General features: G+C 36.0%; 1 protein-coding gene across 7 annotated transcripts in view; it reads left to right on the top strand.

Annotated features, from left to right (window-relative positions):
• The first annotated feature begins 5938 nt into the window (after window positions 1-5938).
• The window catches only part of LOC120414670 (protein Wnt-1-like), a 43768-nt gene continuing 27685 nt past the window's right edge, over window positions 5939-22021 (top strand). Inside the window, exons 1-2 of one of the 7 annotated variants that reach the window (XM_039575951.2) lie at window positions 5939-6147; window positions 10493-10759. The gene's annotated coding sequence lies outside the window, so the exon portion shown is untranslated. Of the gene's footprint in view, window positions 6638-6673; window positions 6938-10395; window positions 10760-22021 lie in introns of those variants that run through there. The other 6 variants (XM_052708120.1, XM_039575949.2, XM_039575948.2 and 3 more) reach the window with 6 other exon arrangements.

Raw genomic sequence — 22021 nt, 5'->3', positions numbered from 1 at the left:
TACAAATAACACTTAAGTGCAAATAACTTTTACTAGAGTTGTTAGATCTTCAATGTGGAAAAGCCTTTCAAATACCTTTCTATATAACAAGAACGGACCGGACCCTTTTTAAATTTTCCAGACACTCCTCAAAATTGTTTTTTGAGCATAACTTTTGAAGTACCGTCAGTGGGGGTGACTATGGGTCAAAAAAGGATACGTCTCCCGTATTTTCTTAATAACAAAAACAATTTAAATAACATCGAAAATCTTTCAACGTAGATTTATTCTTAGGTAGTTTACTAACATTTTCCCAAAATATGGTGGATTTTGATGAACACTACCTTAAATTCCAATTGTTTGAAAATTGACCCAATCTCACCCCTTATAGGGGGTGACATTGGGTTAAATAAAACTAAAATGATGCTCAAATACAATGATATGGTAAAACCAAGCCATCCAACAGTGTTTCTTGTTCGAGGGAATCGTATTGACACGCTACAATGTTTGAAGTGGAGATTTTCAAACATTATTGTAGTTTTCGAGCAATTCTAACAAAAATATTGAAAAAAAAAATGATTTTCGAGAGGTAATTTTTGGCCAAAAACGTACCCCAACTTTAGACAGCTGCCAAAATAACAGGATTTGTTCTAGGAACGAGATTTTTTCAGCGAAGTCATCTTAAGATGCCCCCTACACAACCCTTTCAACAGAATTCATTTTCATTGAGAAGAACCTGAGAAATGGTAAAATCCGTAAAAAATCACTTCGACCCAATCTCACCCCCCAAACCCAATGTCACCCCCACTGACGGTACTTTTATAAACATAATATTAACTACGGTCTTATGGGACCTTAAGATGGATTGAATGAGACCATAACGGTCCAAATCGGTTCAGCCAGTCCAGAGATAATCGAGTGCATTTTTTTTGGTGCACGGACTCACATCCAGACACACGTACAGACATATGTTTATTATTTGATTTTGAGTCTATAGATACACGTGAAGGTAGGTCTAAGAGGTCGAATTAAGAAGTTCATTTCTTGAGTGATTTATAGCATTTCTTCAGTAAGGTGAGGAAGGCAAAATCTGTTTTAAACATATCCATCAACAATGAAAAAAATCATTTTTTTTTATCAGTTTTTCAATTACGGATATTATTGCAAAGACATTTTAATTCTTCTCTTCGAAAAGATCGCAATTGTTCTAATTACCAGTTTTTAAGAGAAATACCAAATATAGCCGAGAGACCAAAATTGCAGAAATTTGCACACGTTCCGTGAAATCTTAAAATTTTAATAAGCCAAAGATACAGGCACAATCTTATGAGTCGTTCTATCTCAAACGTCACTTAATTTTGATCAAATTCAAATTTTGTTGGTTTGCTGATACAACCAAAACAATTCAAAATCCCGATTTGCATTCAAATGATAATGAATAACCACATTTCGGTTAAAGTCACCATAATTCAATAAACAACAACATTCAAACTGGACACCACTGAGAAATTTTGTTTTTTTTCTCAATTGAACGTTGAATCAATTGACACAATCGCATGTTTGATCAGAATGGGTTTAAGATTATGTTGCCCAATTGACAACATGCTGAGGACTGCAATGATTTTTGTCGAAATGCATCAATTATCTTATTGGACATAACATACAAAGTGTCAACTTCGGCTAATTAATGAAGTTCACTGGTACTGAACAAGGGAGGAAGTTTCAGAATCATTTTCAGAATTTTGTTCTGAATCCTCTGAAGTTTTTTCTTCTTGTTAAGCAACAGCTTGTCCAGATCGGCACAGCATAAAGCATGGCAGCTCTAAAAAATTGTTTATAAATTAACAGTTTATTCTTGAGACAAAGTCTAGAATTCCTGTTTATAAGGGGATACAAACATTTAATATATTTATTACATTTAAACTGTATACTTTCAATGTGATCCTTGTAAGTAAGGTTTTTGTCAAAAGCAAGTCAAGATATTTCACTTGATCCTCCCACTTTAAATTTAGGGGAGAGTGGGGAGACTTGATCCCCTTTTTTGTATTGCACATAACTTTGTCAATTTATCACAAAACTATAAACTTTTTGCATGAATTGAAAGCTTTAACATTCATCTATGTTTGGCTTATAAGGGTATTTCATCAGATGAACTCTTCGAATCATGCCAAGCGTTTTAAAAAAATATTTTAAACCGGCATTTTAAAAATGTTAGGGGTAACTTGATCCCCCTTCAACATTTTGAAGAAATCTTAAGCAAAATGTTTCTTATTCATCCAAACTTTTAATTTTCTATAACTTAAGGCAATTTCACATAAAACCTGTACGTTTGTGTTCAAAATATAACAAGTTTAGTATGTAAAATATTTGAAAACTTAAAATATTATTTTTGGAAATTTTTGTTTACAAAAGTTTTGAAAAAAGGTTCAAACTGCAGTAAGTTATGTACAACTATACTAAAGGAAACTATGTATGAAAACCCAGCCCAATTAATTAATCTTGAGGCTAATTCCAGTGACTGTAAAAATGTAGGGATCAAGTCTCCCTTAACGCACTTTTTTAAACAATTGATTGTAAAAATAGTATGACGATAAATTTAACATCAAATGCGTAAGGGTTTTGGAGTTGATAAGTTTATCAAACAATTCATGTATAAAACATATTTTTTTGAATAATTTTTGAGTGTTTTCTATTCATACTAAAACAAAGAAAAAAGATCTCTTGGAAGTTTTGGCAGCTCGTTTTAGAAAAATGTGTGTAAATCAATCTAAACATTTTTTCAATTTTTTTCTTTGTTTTCTACAATGAATTTTAGTTAATTTTGCACAACTCTCTAGAACAAAGCTAATAGTTTTACCCACATGCTGATGAGATACAGGCTTGGGATCAAGTGTCCCCGGGGTTCAAGTCTCCCCACTCTCCCCTACCTCATTCATCTTTATAATGTGATGACTTTTTGGTTTAAGAAAATCATCCCTTGGTTTGTGAGGGAAAATAATTAGTTGAGTTTTTGCAGCATTTGAAGTAATTTCCATTCTTTCAAATAAGAATTGAAAATATCCAAGCTTTTTTGTAATCTTCTTGTGATGACACGAAGGCTTCTACCTTTAGCGGAGATGCTTGTATCATCAGCAAAAAGTGATTTCTGACATCCTGGGGCAAATCAGGCAAGTCAGAAGTAAAAATATTGTATAAAATTGGACCCAAAATGCTTCCTTGAGGGACGCCGGCACGTACAGGTAGTTGATCAGATTTGCTATTCTGATAACATACCTGCAATCAAACCTTTATGCCAAACACTGTCAAATGCTTTTTCTATGTCTAGAAAAGCAGTGCCAGTAGAATAGCCCTCAGATTTGTTGCTTCGAATCAAATTTTGAAACTCTCAAAAACTGATGAGTAGCATCCAGCGCCGTACCTAGGGGTTGGCGCAGTTGGCGACCGCCAAGGGCGCCAGCCCTTGGGGGGCGCCGAAATCGATGATAGTACAAAATTTTCATGTCAGTTATAACATTCTCATTAGGTATTTGCAACAGAATGGGTGCCAAATTATAAAGTAGAACTATAAATAACTAGATAATTTGGTTTAAAATATAAAAAAATATGATTTGGGTGCGTTAAAATCAATTATATGAATATTTCTACCGAAGTGTTTTTGAAAATTTATTTTTTTATCAAAGAAGGGGCGCTCAAGTGGCAGAAAGTTCAAGGAGTTCTAAAAGAGCTTCTCAAAATGAATACAGCATTAAAGTTTGGAACATTGTATAAAGAAGTTTAAGTAATACCTTCCAGACTACAAAAATTTACAACTATATGTTATTTTAATTTGGATGTAAATCACAATCAGCCAAAAATGATGGTCATATTTCGAGCTTCTTTGAAATTGGAATTATTTTTACATTTTAGGCCGTTGCAAATATTTTTCAAAGTTTATGTCGCCCCCCAGCTTTACGAACAGCAGAACAAAGGAAAGGGAGCGTTTTTTTTGGGCTCTTATTCACCCTCTCTGGCTTGCTTTCGCTGCCGCTGCTGCCCATTTGAAATTTTTCTTGACCGATTCCTTCCGAAGTGCATACACCGCTTTTAAATGCAAATTCGTGCATTGAAATTTGCCTACGCTTTTTTCAAAATACTAGTGTTTTGAAATAGGAAAACTGCTTTAAATTTTCACTAATAAGACCAACATTATTTTTTCAAGAAAAAAAATATTTTTCAGAGCACACAAAATGATCTAAACATCACTTTTTCAGTTTTAGCTTAACCGGTGTTGTTTACTTTTTTAATCGTCTAAAAAGCTTTGGTAATGAGAAACGATTCAAACTTTTTTTTTCAGTTAAAAACAAAAAAAAATATTTTTTCAAGGTTTGAAAACATTGATATAGCTTTGCTTAAAAAAATAATTTTCTGAAACATAAAATTTAATATCACGAATTAAAAATATACCGATCAAAAAAATCAATGCAAAATATAATTATAAATATAAAATTATGATAAATATTCTCAAGCCTCGTATGGGCGAATCACTTAAAATGAATAAAAATTTCTTATCTTGATATTTTTGCCCAAATATTAAAATAAGTTTCATCATGAATTGCGCTGGATTTTGAATGATCTTTAATTGATTTTGACGAAATATGGTTCTGCCGCTGCATGTTGAAAAATTATACTTCGATGCCGGTTTGCTCTTTTGTACTAAGCTTGCTGGGATTCCTATCTAGATAAAACAAAAGAGGACACGGGCATCGACTAATTATTTTTTTATTTTGAAGAAAGATTTTTTTCTTTTTTCTAATTGCACCAAAATGAAATCCAAAGCCAAATCAACTAATTATTTTACGAATCCGGTAAAGTTCTTTGCTTATACAATAAATTTAATACTAGATCAGATTTATACAGGCTTAGAAAAAAATATCAAATTTGCCAACAAATTAAAGCAACATTTATAGTTCAATTCTGTGCATTTATCTGAAAAATAAATTAATAAAAAACAAAACCTAGCTTTCATTATCGTGTTATGAAATCTGAGAAAGATTCAGCCAACGCAATTCCCACAATGAATTTTCAAATCAACCTGTCTAATATTATTTAAAAATTAAACATAAAAATTAATAAATAACTGTGTTTCTGAATTTAACCATATTAAGGTCTCCAATTGCAATTATAAAATCAAAACTCATTGAAGCAATCATTGAAAATTAACCTCAATTTCAAATTTCTTGTAAATTTGGGAGGGGCGCCAAATTGATGCTTCGCCAAGGGCGCCGTGGACCCAAGGTACGGCTCTGGTAGCATCCAAACTGCTCATCAGCGAAAATTGAATTTTCATTAATGTGCGTCATCATTCTATTAAGAATTATTCTTTCGAATAATTTACTAATAGATGAAAGCAAACTAATGGGCCGATAGCTTGAGGCTTCAGCAGGATATTTATCCGGTTTCAAAATCGGAACTACTTTGGCATTTTTCCAACTACTGGGAAAATATGCCAAATCAAAATATTTGTTGCAAATTTTAACCAAGCTACTTAAAGTTGCTTCAGGGCTTCAGGTATTTTTTTAATTAAAATGTAAAAAAAACATCCTGACCAGGGGCTTTCATATTTTTAAATTTTTTGATAATAGATTTTATTTCATTCAGATCCGTATCAAAAACTTCATCTGATGAAAATTCTTGTTCAACAATATTCTGAAATTCTATTGAAATTTAATCTTCAATAGGAATCAAACAGAGTTTTCTCATGTTCTTATTGCGTGCATTGCTATCATTTTTGTTAGATGAAAAAAATGATTGACTCTGAAAAATTTTTTGTACTCCAAATTATATTTCGTCTCCAATGTGTTTTAATTCCTTCCCCCAGTGTGCGACAACGACGTCGACACGGACGAATGCGGTTCGTTTGCTCTTCGTACCAACCAGTCAGTCAGTCCCAGAGTGTGCCACCCAAGCCCGTCAAGAGAAGTCGGCTTCTCGGCAACGCGACTTTACTGCTTGACTGCCTGCTCTGCTGCCCTCTCTAGAGGCCAGGATGGTTCGCCTGAAATCTGGAGAGCAGCGCGTCACAAGAAAAAGCAGTGACGAATCAGTTTATTCCCGACTTCCGAACGGTTTAGGCGCACTTTCTGGCGCGTTCCGAAAGGGTCTCTTGTTGGCCTGAAATTGTGTATTTGGGTATTTATTGTGTTGAAATCACTTGTTTTATGTGCCATTCTGGAGATAAAAGACGCGATCTTTAAGAGGCGAAGACACCAAACTGTGCGAGTGATCTAGTGAAGGAATTACCTGAGCTGGGGATCCTGGTGGTGGCTTAAGCCGAAGAAGAATGAACAAACGAGAAACTTGAAAGCTCACCACCAGTTAAAAGGTATTAAAAGAGCCGCAATCAGCTTAAGCCCTAACTAAGCACCTGAGAAGAGGTAGCTGGTGGTGGCGGTGGCAAAGGTTCGTGATATCTACACGCCCGTTTGCTGACCTGTTGTGTCTGTGTCTGCATGCAAAACGAAAAGAGAGTGAACCTCAGAGACCGGCCGATTATCGCTTAATTTAACGATCTGTTGAAAGAAGTTCGAACGAATTCGCAACGTGAAGAAATCGTATAAAAACAAAATAAAATATTTGCACCAATAAGAAAAGAAAAGAAGCAGTGAAAACGGCTCAAAGTGTAAACCCTAAAAAAGCAAGAAGAGTTAGAAAAAAAGATCATTGGTAGCCAAAAGAGATGTTAGCCAGACCCCAAGCGACGTTGGTGAATGGAATGAGTGTTAGATATCACTGCTGAGTTGTGCCAAATTGTGCGATTCATCAAAATCAGTTTCGGTTGGAGCGGATCGTGTAAATAAATACGAGTGCTACCAAGCTGCCGGACTGAACTGTTTCGATACAATAACCTGCAAACGATCCGACGGTTGTTGGCCAATTCGTGGATCGCGACCCGGCACCACGGTTGTTTGACCAACTTAGAGTGAGTCTGAGTGTCGTGTACTTGGTTATTGCAAATAAATAGCAGATCTAGGGTGAAATTAAGCAAACCTTTTGTACACAAGATAGATGTTCGGTTCTAAATACATGTTTTGGACCGTAAAATAGCCAAATCAAGATTTTTTAGAGTTTGAATCTGTTTAGTCCATGTATTTGCATCAATAAAAAACAACATTAAATAATAGGGTGGGTACGTTTTTCAAAAAGTTCTCGGATCAAGTTTTAGTATGGTTCCCCTCGTAGGGCATGCCCATAGAGACTTTCATGCCAAATATCAGCTCATTTGGTTGTAAACTGGCTGCGCGCATCAGGGTTAAAGTTTACATGAGAGTTACTATGGGAAATTGGAACTTTTTGTTCAAACGCTCCTACAGGTCTGGGAAAATCAAGCGCCAACTTCTGGTATGGTCAGGCCTATGGGGAATGGTCTGGAGAACACTTTTCCCGAAGAGAGCATATGGATTCGTTGTCCCTAGACCTGGCGCATCGGCAAACAATCCGATGTCTCCGGAATCAACGGTTTTCCCTCAAAAAGCATCAAATTTTCCTTAGCATGCTATGAAAGCTTGATGAACACCGCGACGCCATATGTCAGACAGCTACCACGTGGTTGATATATTTGCAAAAAAATACAAATTTGCTATGCAAAGATTTTGAATTCGAATAAATAATATCAGGATTACTCGAAATGATCATTTTCTAGTTAAAAGAAGGTTTGCAATTAAATATTCCAGCCGTTTCTCACCCACGTGGTAGCTGTCTGACATATGGCGTCGCGGTGTTCATCAAGCTTTCATAGCATGCTAAGGAAAATTTGATGCTTTTTGAGGGAAAACCGTTGATTCCGGAGACATCGGATTGTTTGCCGATGCGCCAGGTCTAGGGACAACGAATCCATATGCGCTCTTCGGGAAAAGTGTTCTCCAGACCATTCCCCATAGGCCTGACCATACCAGAAGTTGGCGCGTGATTTTCCCAGACCTGTAGGAGCGTTTGTACAAAAAGTTCCAATTTCCCATAGTAATTCCCATGTAAACTTTAACCCTGATGCGCGCAGCCAGTTTATAACCAAATGAGCTGATATTTGGCATGAAAGTCCTTATGGGCATGCCCTACAAGGAGAACCATACTAAAACTTGATCCGAGAACTTTTTGAAAAACGTACCCACCCTATTAAATATATTCAGCATTTGACATCTCGACATTTAGTTGTGTTAGATTATGCGTGAATTTAATTGAATATTAAAATATACAGTTTCGCTTAATTCATCTAAACTGTGCGTCGGAAATAACATTTCATAGATAAAGCAGGATACACTGTAAAAAAGCTGAATTTTTGATTTTTGAAAATTTTGTATGTTGAATAAGTTTACCTAAAATAATGTGTAAAAATATGAAGTTCAACTAAAACTGATAAAAAATACACAAGTTCCTGATGTAAAATTGAACATTTTTTTACGCAAAAAACATCCTATATTTTTTCAATATTTAAACAACTTTTTTTGTAAAACTATTGAAACTTGCTTGCTCACTTCCTACTGTAAAGCATTCAATTTAAGAGCGAGTCCACGAACAGGGCATACCCCTTTGTATGGGACGTCGTTTGCACCTCACCAATCTGCCTGAAATTTTCAGGAGTTGTTTGTACATATAAAACTAGTATCTGGCCAAAATATGAGCACTCTAGGTCAACGGGAAGTGGGGCAAATCGGGACACAAAGTTTGAAGGTTCAAAAACGTCAAAAATCTTAAAAAAGGTTATAACTTAGGCAAAATTCAATTTATTTTCAAAATTCAAAATGCATCTTAAAGGGCATACAAATGCACAAAATGCAGGGAGAAGCATCCCAATTGAATAAATCTAAAGGGAGTTATTGGCATTTTAGTGAAATAATAGCATAATTTTCAAACTCAAATAAAAAAGTGTTCCATCCAGATATCAACTCGGTTCGACCTACAGCTTGTAGGGGACATTTGGGACTTCCATCTGAGACTGAGAACGATTTGGGTAAGGCAGTTTATTATATTAAATAGACACTTTTACTTTTAGTGAATTTTTTGATTGTAAATTTTTGCTCGGGGAACCCCTAAGATCCAATTTTCTGGTGATAATTTTATCATATTCGTGTTCTTGAGACAATTTTACAATAGAAACATGCATAAAAATGTTTTTGAAATTTCGTTGTGAAACTATTTACTTTTCCTGTCATTATTGAACGATGAAAAAGCCTAATTTTCTGTACCAAAAATAACAGAATCGAATAGAAAAACTTTTCAAAATAAATGCTGAAAAGTTATACTTTTCAGCACTAAAATGAACTTTTCAGCACTTGTTTCGAAAAGTAATACTTTTCAACATTATTTTGTTTTAAACGATTAATTGACAAAATACATGAGCATTTGACTTATAATTCCACTCAAAGGGTGTTTTTAGGAATTGCAAAAAATGTTGTATGGAACTCGTTGCAAAAAATGATTTTTCAGCACTTGTCATATTTATCCAACTCGGTGAACCTCGTTGGATAAATGTATGCCTCGTGCTGAAAAAATCTTCTTTTTGCAATTTGTTGCATAAACTACTATTATTTTGATCCATTTGAGCCCTTTAAAAAATGAAAGTTAAAAAAATTAGAAGCTGCTTTTTTCTGGTGTCATCTAGTATCCTTGGAAACGAACTTGATTTTCAATAAATGTGAATCGAAGATTTTTTTTAACTTTTATTTTTTAAGGGGCTAAAATGGATGAAAATATACATTTGTATGCATGTTTCTATTGTGAAATTGTCTCAGCAACACGAATATGATAAAATTATCACCAGAAAATGGGATCTAAGGGGTCTCCCGAGAAAAAAATTATAATCAAAAAATTCACTAAAAGTAAAAGTGTCTATTTAATATTTTAAACTGCCTTACCCAAAGCGTTCTCAGTCTCACATGGTATTCTCAGATGTCCCTTAAAAGCTGCAGGTCGAACGGAGTTGATATCTGGATGGAACACTTTTTTATTTGAGTTTGAAAATTATGCTATTTTTTCACTAAAATGCAAATAACTCCCTTTAGATTTAACCAATTGGGATGCTTCTTCCTGCATTTTGTTGCATTTTCAATTAGAATGTGTGTTACAATTTGTTCCACAATTGAAAATATCCTCATTATCAATCTCTTTTTGTATATTGAATATCTGTCACGAAAGAATATCAAATATAAGAAAATGATTTTGTTAAACTGATAAAAGTAACCAGCTATGCAAAGCATTTTGCTAGTTACGTGTATAATGCAAAATATTTTAGCACGCACATGTTCAGAATGTTTTCGCATCCTGAAAATTTAGATCATCTGCCAATTTCCATACAGCATCGTTCCATTTACCTAACACTCTTCTGGCTACATTATCATAATGAAGTACCATACATATTCCATAATTATCTCCTAACTGGCCCAGCCTCTAAAGTACACCCAAAGCTCGTAAAAGAAAACTATTTGTGAAAAGAGAAAAACAGGTTTTCATTCAGTGTACGTGTGTGTGTTTGTGTGTTTAGTGTAATAGTATAATGTGAAAGTAGGAAAGAAAATAACGACTCTGCCAAGTGTACATCAGCCGTCGCCGACGAAGCCGCCGACACCACCTTGTGTACATTTTCCGACAATTTCCAAACATTCAAGTGCACCACCACTCGGGGAAAGGCAAGAAAAAATCTATTCAGATTAAAAGTTCCGACCTACACAACCAGCCAGCGGCACGAGGCCAGGACCGACTTCATTAGAGAGCGGGGCACCCATCGACAGCAACCTCCGACTCCGAAAAGGTTCGTGTTAATTAATGGCTTTAAAATTTTCCCAACCTATCTCGCGCTGAGATGTGTGTAATGAATGCGACGACCCTTTTGCAGCAGGGAGGAATAGGGAGGAAAAGTGGGAAAAATGGGCGCACATATGCATTGCACATACTCGCAAGGAAAGGCTTCTCGTGGTTAACCCCTCTGGGTGTTGGGCACGATAAAATTTGAATCTCAGAGGTTTTACAGATTTAGGTTAATCGAGCGCATTATAACATAAACATTAATTCAGGTGTTTCACTAGTTTGAGATTTAAACACAAAAATTGTATTATTAGCATTTGTATTATTGTATCTGTTTTAAAGATGAGCAAAATCGGTTGCAGAAAATTGAAGGTAGTGAAAAAACTCATTTCCATACAGAACAATTACAATCGCTAATAACATTCTTGCATCAACTCGTATCGCTTTGGGTCCTTGGATAAAGTTAGAGATTATTACACAAAATTTCGATTGATAAAAATGATACCTTGGGCGATTCGCAATGACTGCAAAAAATCTTATGCAAAAAAGTCCTGGGAATCGATTGGAGAGCGTTTTATCCCGGGTGGACCACGGGTAACAGAGATATGGCTTTTTATTCCGACGATTTTCAAAAATTTCCTATGGCCAAATATCAACGAAAAATGTCGCCCTTGACATAATACGACGTATGAAGCTCCCCGGAGATAAGACAGTTCAGATTTGGCCACAGAACCATGTTCCGGAATCCCTGTGGAAGATTGACCAGTACGGTCTAGTTATTTTGGCATGTTGCACGTTTGAACGTCATGATTTCAACAGAGTAGGCTACTACTAGTGTCCAATTAATAAAACCAAAGAGTAAAACAAAATCATGGTAATATTTATTACATCTGGGGAGGAGTACATCTTTTATGTCAGAAAAATGTGTAATTTTATCTCTGAAATATGTAATTTTACCACCTAGAAGAATTATAAAGGGCAGATATTGTCTGACGTAAAGTCCAGCTCCACCTAGTGATTTTTACACCTGGCCTGTGTCCAGGTATTTAGCCATCAGCTCTAGCAGCGCACATAACTGCTCCAGCTTGGACCGGCAAGAACTAGGACGGTTAACCATTAGTTTGTCCCATTTTGAGGTCACGTTTAGGAATAATAGGTGCTCACTACACAGTAAAAAATCCGATGGTAAAATCGCATGCAAAAGCATGCACATCACCTTCGTCAAAATAAACACTTAATATTACACACTGCATGTACAATTTTTTCAAACACAAAAAAAAAGTTGCAACCGACGGGTTTCATACCCAGCATCAACAGTAAGGACTGGCGCCTTAGCCCACTCGGCCATCAGACCGATGAAGAGCTGTTAAGATAAACGCATATATGAGCTTGACATTTCGGTCAAGTAGGTTTCCCATAGGGACGTGGCGTTACATCGTGCTGCCACCTGGTTTTTTTAAGCGCAAGAGTGTAAAAGTCATCGTCTAAAATAGACGGCGTCCTATCTCGCCCAGCAAAATGAAGCCGATAAAGTAGTCGGTTTCAATGAGAAAAAGTGGAAAACGTGGTCTAAAAATAGCGACGCCATCCCCCTATACTGATGGGCTACATATTTCAGGGTGTAAAATTACATAAAATTGCATAAAATAATGCAATATTTATTTTACACCCAGGCGTTTTACACGCAGCTGAATTACTACTTTTTTAGCTGTGTAGGGTGGTCCAAATCCGAGCTTTCTCGGGGCTACCCCTGAAATCAAAGATTGACCCATCACTAGGCTAAATTCCAAATTTGAGCTCATTCTGACCACGGGAACCCCTCACTCTAATCGCTTGAAATTTGTATGGAAAAAATTATGGAAACAACTTTTCCGAAGACACCATATTTTTAGGATGGGATGTTGTCAATTTTTGATTTCAGGGGATAGCCCTGAGAAAGCCCGGATTTGGACCACTCAAGAGCTCACTATTTAAATGAAAAATTACAATGACAGGAACAATGTTTTCTTAGACAAAAAAAACTTTTTTGCACCCCTCTTTAATTTACTGCAAGAAATCACCTTTTTTTGAACAATTTTCGTGAATCGACAATGATTTAATAGTCCAAGGATCAAGATACGATACATTATTAATTACTGATCATTTAAATTAGGGTAGCATATTTACAGTAAACCCAATCCATATAGTTTGAAAGAAATTTCACTACAAGCATTTTTTTCTCTCAGAAAATGCTATTTTGACACTCCAGAGCCGAGATATTTAAGTTTTAGAGAGAAAAATGTGCCAATTTTCAATATTTCCCACGGTCAACTAATTACACGAAGTTGCAAGCATATTTCTTAATGGCCCGGATATAAGTTAACAAGCGAATAAACTCTCGTAATGTCTTATTAACAAAAATAATTTTAATGATTTTCAAATATTTGAATGAGAAATGAATATGAGCAATTTTCTACGAAATAGGTATTTTTTTTAGAATTTTAATGTTAGTATTTTTTAATCCGACTGAAACTTTATTGGTGCCTTCGGTATGCCCAAAGAAGACACCAAATCGATCAAAAAATTCCTTCAAAAGATACAGATTTTTGAATTTTCATGCATCATTTTTGTATGGACAGCTGCCAAATTTGTATGGAAAATTATATGAACAAACTAATGATGCAAAATGGCTTCTTTGGGCATACCGAAGGCACCAAAAAAGTTACAGTCGGATTAAAAAATACAAAAAAAAAAAATCGAATCACCGAAATCTGAGAGAACGGCTCAAATTTCAAGATATTTAGCCCAAAATTTACCATGAACAATTTTTCTAACCCACAACTTGAAAATCTCCACCTAGACATCGCGCCGCAAGCCCATCCATCTATCGGTTCTTGTGTGCTTGTAACGATTTCGTCGTCTTCACCGCCGTGGGGTGGTTAGGCCACAGGGGGAAAATAAGCCATTCAACGGTCGGTCGGTCCCATCTGGTGGTGGCGCGGTGTCGGTCGTCGTACGCAAGTCTAGCCGGCCACAGTCCTCCGGGTTTTTTGAAGCTACGCGACGGCGTTCATCCATCTATCGGAACATTTCATACCCGATAAACAATTATTTACATTGACATTATTCCCGACGTAATGCACGAGTCGTGTAGTTCTCCAAATGTTTTGTTTATCTATCTTGGAACTTCCAACCTCTGCCGATGCTCTCAGATGGTGGCGGGTTGTGCTTTTATGGCTTCAGATGCGGAGTATAGTGGAGAAATGTTTGTTCTTATGATCATCCGCTGTTGGAGGGATTTCTGAAAAAGTGGCAAATGGAGGTAACGTTCCTAATTACACCATACCACCGACCAGATGAAATTTGAGCCCATTAACGAAAGATAAAGAGATTTACATACGCAAGTGTAAAAGCCGATAATGAGTTGGTGTCGATTTTGTTTCAAAATGGTTATACTTCGTATCAATATTGATTCTAAACACTTTGGGAAACTAAATCTACTCTATCAACAAGAAGCCTAACCGATTTCAAGAATTTCCAAGATGTTCAAGAAATGTTCACTCTGGTCTATGCAATGAGTTCAATGTTTCAACAAGGTGAGTTACCATTCTAATAAGCTATTTATCATTCGATTCCAGTTGAAAACGCTTTATCGAACTTCAAAGTGCTGATGAGTCAACAAAAGGTACTCTATGGAAATGCATGCATTTCCCCTAATTCAAAAATAATTCGAAAATGATACCATTTCTAACCAACGAGTCCATCAGCACTGAACCGCAGAACATTAGCCGCACAACCAACCGCAGAACCGTTTTGTTATCCGTTACGACAATCGCAAAACGCCGCCGCTGTCTCAATTCATGCAAATGTTTGCAAAAAAACAACTTTTTCGCGCGCGCGCCACCCCCTAATTTTGTGGTTTAATTTACTGTGAACAAATGTGGTAATTAATATTTTTACAGCATAAAAAAACAGTCATGCATGCATGCTTGTTCAGTTCGCACTCCTTCACGGCCAAAGAGCACAAACTCCCAGCGAAAAGTGTGTGCAAAGCGCGGCATTTTCTGACGAGATTGAAGCCTCCGAGAGCGGTTAAGTGGAAAATCGCAAAGGTTTCCTCTTCGGATGAAGATGGGGGCGCTGTGGGGCGGAATGGGTTTATCGCGAATGCGCATATCATAATTAAATGCATTGCGGTGGAGCGTGAAAATTATACATTTCCTGCCCGGAGGAGAAGAGTGGGGGAGGGCGAGAACTGGGAAAGACAAAACGCCGAGGGCGGAAATGTGGTGATGCGACTATAATGAGATGATATCATAATCATAATGATGTGAATTTGAGACCGTTCTGGATAATGAACTCATTATCGACGGATCGCTGTATAATGCGCGAGGGTTTGATTCCTGGGATTTGGCCTTATGCTATCATTTTTTTTTGCTCATAGCGATAATTTCAATATTTTTCAATTATTTTTGCATTTTTTTTTTGGATTTCATCAAGCAGAAAACAGTGGCATCAAGTTTTTGAATGTTTGTACGAGTTCTGTTGTTACATTCTTAGTGAAATAAATTACGGCGTAACAAGGTGTTTAAAATTAAAAAAAAAGTTCTGCTTTTAAAAAAATTTATTACTTATTTTCGTAATTGAAAGACGGTACACAAACACGTATAGGTCATCGCTGAAATTTTAAAGTTATCGCAGTTTTAGTGAAAAAGTTGTTTTTTTCTCGTTTTCGTCTTTTTCTCGATTCAGCGCGCCGAAAATTCCGGATTTTATTTTCAAAAAAACATATCTCAGAATCCTGTTAATGAACACCTCCCATTTTTTTGAGTATGTAACGTTAAATTGTCCAAGGAATCCAATAAAAATATTTTTAGACATAGGCTCTTTGGTCCAGCCACCGTCAAAGCGGCATTTTAAAGTTTCATTCGACCTTTTTAAATGTTGGTTTATCTTTCCATTTGCTTCCAATGCAAAAAAAAAACGGTTGAAAGGGCGTGTAGTTATGATTTTTTGAAAAATGTAGTTTTTGCCAAAAATGACGAAAATGGCCATTGGTAACCCTAACGGCCAAACGAAAAAAAATTTGAGCACGGTAGGAGAACTTTTTTACGGTTTAGGCTCTTTTCAAAAGGAATTGCTGTATAGAAAGATATGTTTATTTATTTAGTTCAAAAATAAATACACTGCCATCTCTTTTTTTTGGCAACACGTCTTTTCGACGCATTTTTTCTCTTCAAAAATGGCTGATGAATGAGACTAATGTAATTTTACTTTTTTTAAATTGTTTATTGATGACCAATCTAAATCAATCTAATACAATAATGAACAATTTGGAAATTGTCGTTGACTTTTGGCAAGCAGAAATGTTTTAAAATTCATGTTGGCACTGTAATTAATTATTCTTATTTAATTTTTGCTTATGATCTACACCATGTCAGTTTAAAAGTATACAAATTAGTTGAAAAATAGAAAATGTAACAACTTTTGAAATAGATGTCAGTGAACGTTTAGTTTTTTAAGGTATGATAGATGTGGGCTCTTTAAACACGCTTTGGTTTGCAGAATTGAGTTTTAGTGAATTTCTTGCCAAAAGAACAAAATTGTAAATCCAGTCCTAGGTCCAAACAAATTCCAAATTCCGTAATAAAAAATCTAAACTAGATAAATAAATAAGTATAATACTGCCACTGGGTGTGACTACGGGCCAAAAAAACCATACACCTCTCGTAATTGAGCAATTCTCTACCAAAACAAGAAATTTATTTTAATTGTATTTTTTTATTTGGCTCAAACTTTGTGGGGGCCTTCCTCATGACCAAAGAAGCTATTTTGTGTAATTGGTTCACCCATACAAGTCTCCATACAATTTTGGCTACTGTCCATACAAACATGGTACATAAATATTCAAACAGCTGTTACTTTTAAATGAATTTCCTGATCAATTTGGTTTCTTCGGCAAAGTTGTAGGTATTGTTGGGAACTATTGAAAAAAAAAATAGGTGCACGGATTTTTTTGCCGATTTTTTAACTAACTTTTTTTTACAAAAACACGATTTCCCGAAATGCGTACTTTTTGATTTTCGGGATTTTTTATATGTTTTGGGGTACAAAAACCCGCAACTTTTGAACCATAGACATGGTCAAAAAATCTGCCGCCATGTTATGATTTTCTTGGAAAAAATCAAAATTTTATGCAAAAACAATTCATGAATTTGCATTCGAAAAGTACTTTCCACATTTTTTTGATAAAGGGCTCCGTTTTCAAAATATAGCCCCCGAAAGTTTGATTGAAGCGAAATATTTGCAGTTATTCGATTTTAAAAATTGTGACCATGAGTGACCTTTTCTAATAATATTTTTGTTGAAAAGTTTAGAAAATTGGCTATAAAATTGTCTAAGAGGCTTTGAAAATTGGACTTCTGGTTGCTGAGATACAGCTGCAGTGGCTTCAAGAAAAAGAAACAGGAAAATTTAAATTTTCTAAGTCTCATCCAAACAACCCATCATTTTCATTTTCTCAGCAACTAATGGTCCGATTTTCAATATTAAAACGTGAAATTTTTCGATCATTACAAAAACATCATGATCCTAAAATATGGCGGAAATCGATGAACTCTACATTAAATGCCAATCGTTTGAAAATTGATCCAATCTCACCCCTTAGAGGGGTATACATTGGGTAAAATGAAACTAAAATGATGCTCAAATACAAAGATAGTGTCAAGCAAGTCATCCAATAGTTGTTTCTTGTGAAAATCGTAATGACAAGTTACATACTTTTCGAGCAATTCCAACAAATATATTAAAAACTAACTAAATCCACCTACGTGGTTGGTGCCTTCCTCCTCCTAACTAAATATGGATCACACATAAAATCCGTAAATAATTTCCATTTGGATTATAAATTTATTGGAAACAAAGAACGCAGAAAACAAGGTTTTCAGATCTAGGGTTTTTTCTCAAAATTTATTTTTCCTAAAAGAGCACTCAGCTGGCAAAATCTAAACATAAAAATATGTACGCTCCCTTCAAAGGCTTATAAATTGATCTCAGTTGAAAGGTTCCCAAAAACTCTGAATTGCAAATGTAACATCTTCGATGTTTAGATCTCGTTTGGAAGGTCTTTCGATTATCTTTACAATTATTGGTCGGAAGATGAATCTGTACAAAGTTTTCGTTCAGGTAGGTGAGATCCGGCTTCAAAAAAGTACATAATTATTACTTAAGTGGTCATAACTTGATGAAAACACATTTTGGTACAGAATTGAACTACTTATCGAAACTTTTTTTTTCAACTCGAAAAATATAAATAAGTTTTCTTTTTATTTTGTGATGTTTGTGAGTTGGCGGTGATTATTATCCACTTAAAATCATTAAATTTTTATTCAAATATGTTTTTACTATTGTTCAATTATCTGTTGAAAAGCTCGATTAAATTATCAAAATGCATAGTAAACCTACAGCACATATGTAGGTTGTTGTTATTATTTACTGTAAAAAGGTGGTTTGTTGAACTTAAAAGAACAAATAAAATACAACATACTTTCTCTTGATTTCTATAAAATTAAGCGTAATTGACATTGCTGCCACAACATGGAAGGTGACACGACGTATTTCCCCCTTTTTAAATTGAGCAAACAATCAATTAACGACAAGTCCTTTTGTCGCCCGGACAACAAAAGGTGGTAATCCGTTTGTAATAGTATTAGCCAAGATTACAATTACGTTAGAATTTCCTACCTATTTCAGGTCGGCTGGTGACACCAATCTGAACACAGAAGCTCCTACTCAAAGCGGTTCACAGAAATTGTGTGATGACAAAAGAGGGCATCATTCCGGCAGAAGACGGAGACAAATCCTAGAAGCGGAAAATGCTCCTGCAAACAGTGCTGCGTCTCTTTCTTGTGATTGTGTAAGGCAACCCATCGAGGGGAAGTGCGGGGAAGGAGGAGGAGGAGCAAATATAGAGGCAATAAATAAAATATCAGATCACTCCGATGATATGCCTGGAAAAGGGACATTTCCACCACAGTCTGTGATCTCTGGGGGTCGGTCTTTGGTTTGGCTCGGTTCGATGTGTGTTAAACGACAACACGTGCTCTCTTGCCCTGGCGCTATGTGTCGCTGTGCATTACACAGTTGGACGGAAATAATGTCGATGGTTTGTGGCTGGAAATTGTGTGACTGGTTCGATTGGTTTTGAGTTTTAATATTGTTCGATAAAGGGTTGGAGATTGTGTGTACCAACTCGATCAGTAAATAGACTTTTAAAATTGCATCTTTGGTCGAAGATCCTTAGATTAAGTTTCAATAAAACCAACAAATAATCCAGTTAAAACATCTTAATTTTCGTTGACACATACCATATTTTTTGTCGAGCCGTGTTACAGCCGGATTGGGCTGGGACGATGTGTGCCATAAAACAACATCCTGCTCCTGACGACGAAGACTCCGGAGCTCTGGAGGCACGCAAACAACAGATGTTGACAAAACAATGTCGTACGAAAAGTCCTCCCCTTTTCACCCCTAGGATTGAATGTCCCGACCCGACTCGGGGGTGGTTGGTTGGTGACATCAGGATCAAACGGGGAGGACACACCCGTGTTATCCGATCGCAATCGTTTTTATTTATTGAGAGAGACAAACTGACGACGATGCGAATGCGATGACGAGCAGTGCCAGGACTGGCCTCCCGGTTGGCACTCAAGAAGTCAATCGATGAATGATTTATGAAGCATCTGTAACCAAACAGTTAATAAAGTATTTATAGCCCCTTTGAGCGCAGATCCCCTTCTGTGAAGATGTACTTTACCCTAACTAACTGTATACTCTCATGCTCAAGCATGCATGTGAGCGGAAGTTTGTACTAGAAAGGATTTGATTTGGAAGGCAAACAAAAGGAAGGATATCATTCAATTTGACGGCTTGTTTCCTTATTCGTTTCCATCAATTTACTTTTGTTGGGTGGTGGCTTTTCCGTTTCCGTATTCCGTCAAATTAAAGCATAACAAATAATGTTTGTTAACTGTTGATATTTTCATCTAAGTTCAACTCTTAGTTTATTAAGGTTCAATAAAAAAATTTTTTTTTGCTTTTTGGGAGTTTATTTCAAGCAAAATTTTGCCAACATATACACAGGTATGATAGAATACCTTAATGCACTTTAATGGGAAAATAGACGTTGTGATTGGATTCGGCATAGTTTAAGACTTATTAAACCACCTTTTACAAACTTTTTAAGGATAAATAAACTCTACTTTTGACGCAAGTGGAGCACCTCAAACAGCAAAAAAAAAACTGAAAACCGAAATAACCGAAACCGAAACCAAAACCGGTGGTCAGGAATCATTTTTCCAAAGCTGTACATATCCGGAAAATAGGATTAATTTCCCGTAAAATGCAACTGGGTAGGTCGAAATTCATCAAATTTTACAAAAATACAGCATCGAGACGTTACAACGCAAGAAGAACTATGGATATATTTTTTTATAAATCCCCTAAAGTACTGCTTACAAAATAGTTTACAACAGTTGTTTTTGGCCATTTTTACAATCCGATATTTTCAGGATTGGATCCGTAAGTTTGACAATTTTGGAATAAGAAGACAACAACTTCTTTGGTTGCTGGCACCCTTAAGAATAAAATAAAAAAAAAAACTCTATAATGTTTTCTAAGAAAACTCATGTTGACTCTTGTTATGACATTGAATTCAGAAAACTTTAAATTGCAAATAACTACGAATGAAGCTCATTTTTCTTCATTTTTTTAGCTTTATGAAGTGAAATCGGGGTCGGTGGTGTAGTGGTAAGCGTGGGTGCCTCTCAACCCAGTTGGTCTGGGTTCGGTCCCAATCGGCCCCAGTGGCAATCTTCGAGACGAGATTTGGGAAGTAAATGTTGACCCCGATCTAAACTAGACGTTAGGTAATTAGCTCAGTCCAGGCCTCCTCGGGTCCTGTCTGGGTAGAGTCGCTGGAATCCAAAGGTCGTCAGCTCAGATTCTAGGGTTGATGGAAGCTTAGGCGTGGCAGCGGTTTGGATTGCCTCACTTCAAACCTTCGGGTACCTGTGCAGTTTCGAGTAGCTTGATATTGATTTATTTGAAACATTAAATTGTACAGAGCTACGAGTGAAATTATTTTTTATATTTTTATTGCTTTGTAAAGCGAATATTCTGAAAAAAATACATAAAAATGAGCATGAGCAATGAGCACGCTCAAATATATATTTGTTATTTATTTTATATTTATTGATTTATTTGTTACCAAGAACTGAGACCAGATTGCCTGATAAAAATCAGTCTAAAAAAATCATTCTAGATCTTTGCCTGTTAAAAAATTAAAATTTCTATTCAACTCTATTCGAGTTAATTGATGAATAATCAAGTTATAATAAGTTCTTCAGAATAAGAAGAATATAACAAAGTTTTGAACTTCCTCTTAGTTGTGTTTTACACCATAATCCTTTTGGCGGAGCTTATTATGTGAAATCATCAATTTTGCATTCTTTCGTGATTTGAAACGCAGAGTGTAAAAAATACTCTCTGTACTTTAAACATGAAATTTTCTGAGTAATTTTTACACTTACGTGTTTCGTGAAAATTGGTGATTTATAATTTTGGTTCTCGCGCGATTTTTTTTTATTTTTGAGCGTGTTAAATCACTAAGCCTGCACATGTCTTTTGTGCCTTCAAAATAAAAAAAAGTAAACTTTAAAGCTAGTAAACATGCAAACCATGGTAATTGTAACCTCTTCACTAAACAAAAGTGGAAAGCAAGCTTTTAGGAGGTATCTTTCGTGTTGTAAAGCATCCTCTCATCAAATAGCAGTAAAGTTGATGAATATGCACCGTCACAAAGAATTGATACGGTACGCGCTGAAGTTGTCTGATGCGCTGTGAACCATGCTCAATCTCGGCTGGGCAACGAATAGCGAAGGATGGCACATTTTCTGAGTGCATAAATTAACAGCATACCAAATGAGATGACTGCAAGGGTTGCATCACGATTCCATAAGTGACCATATAATTTTAAATGGCCTTTTTAATCGTAGTTTGAACTTAAGGAGCGCACGTGCCTTGCATCCTCAACTCTATTGACATTCTAGACAAGTGCTGATGCGCGATGACACTTGAAGTTGACTTTTCAACCGTGCGTCTCCATCAACTGCAGGACCCAATTAGGCACGTTGATTTATTTCCTCGTCGGTCGAATCAGAGTTTCTGACAAAGTGCACACCCACAAATACACTCACTTGGCACTGGCTGAGCGCCAGAGGAAGTGAGCATT

This window comes from Culex pipiens, chromosome 2 (genome assembly GCF_016801865.2).
Source record: "Culex pipiens pallens isolate TS chromosome 2, TS_CPP_V2, whole genome shotgun sequence".
Lineage (NCBI taxonomy): Eukaryota > Metazoa > Arthropoda > Insecta > Diptera > Culicidae > Culex > Culex pipiens.
The sequence above is the reverse complement of the archived record's forward strand: the minus strand, read 5'-3'. Positions and strand labels throughout refer to the sequence as shown.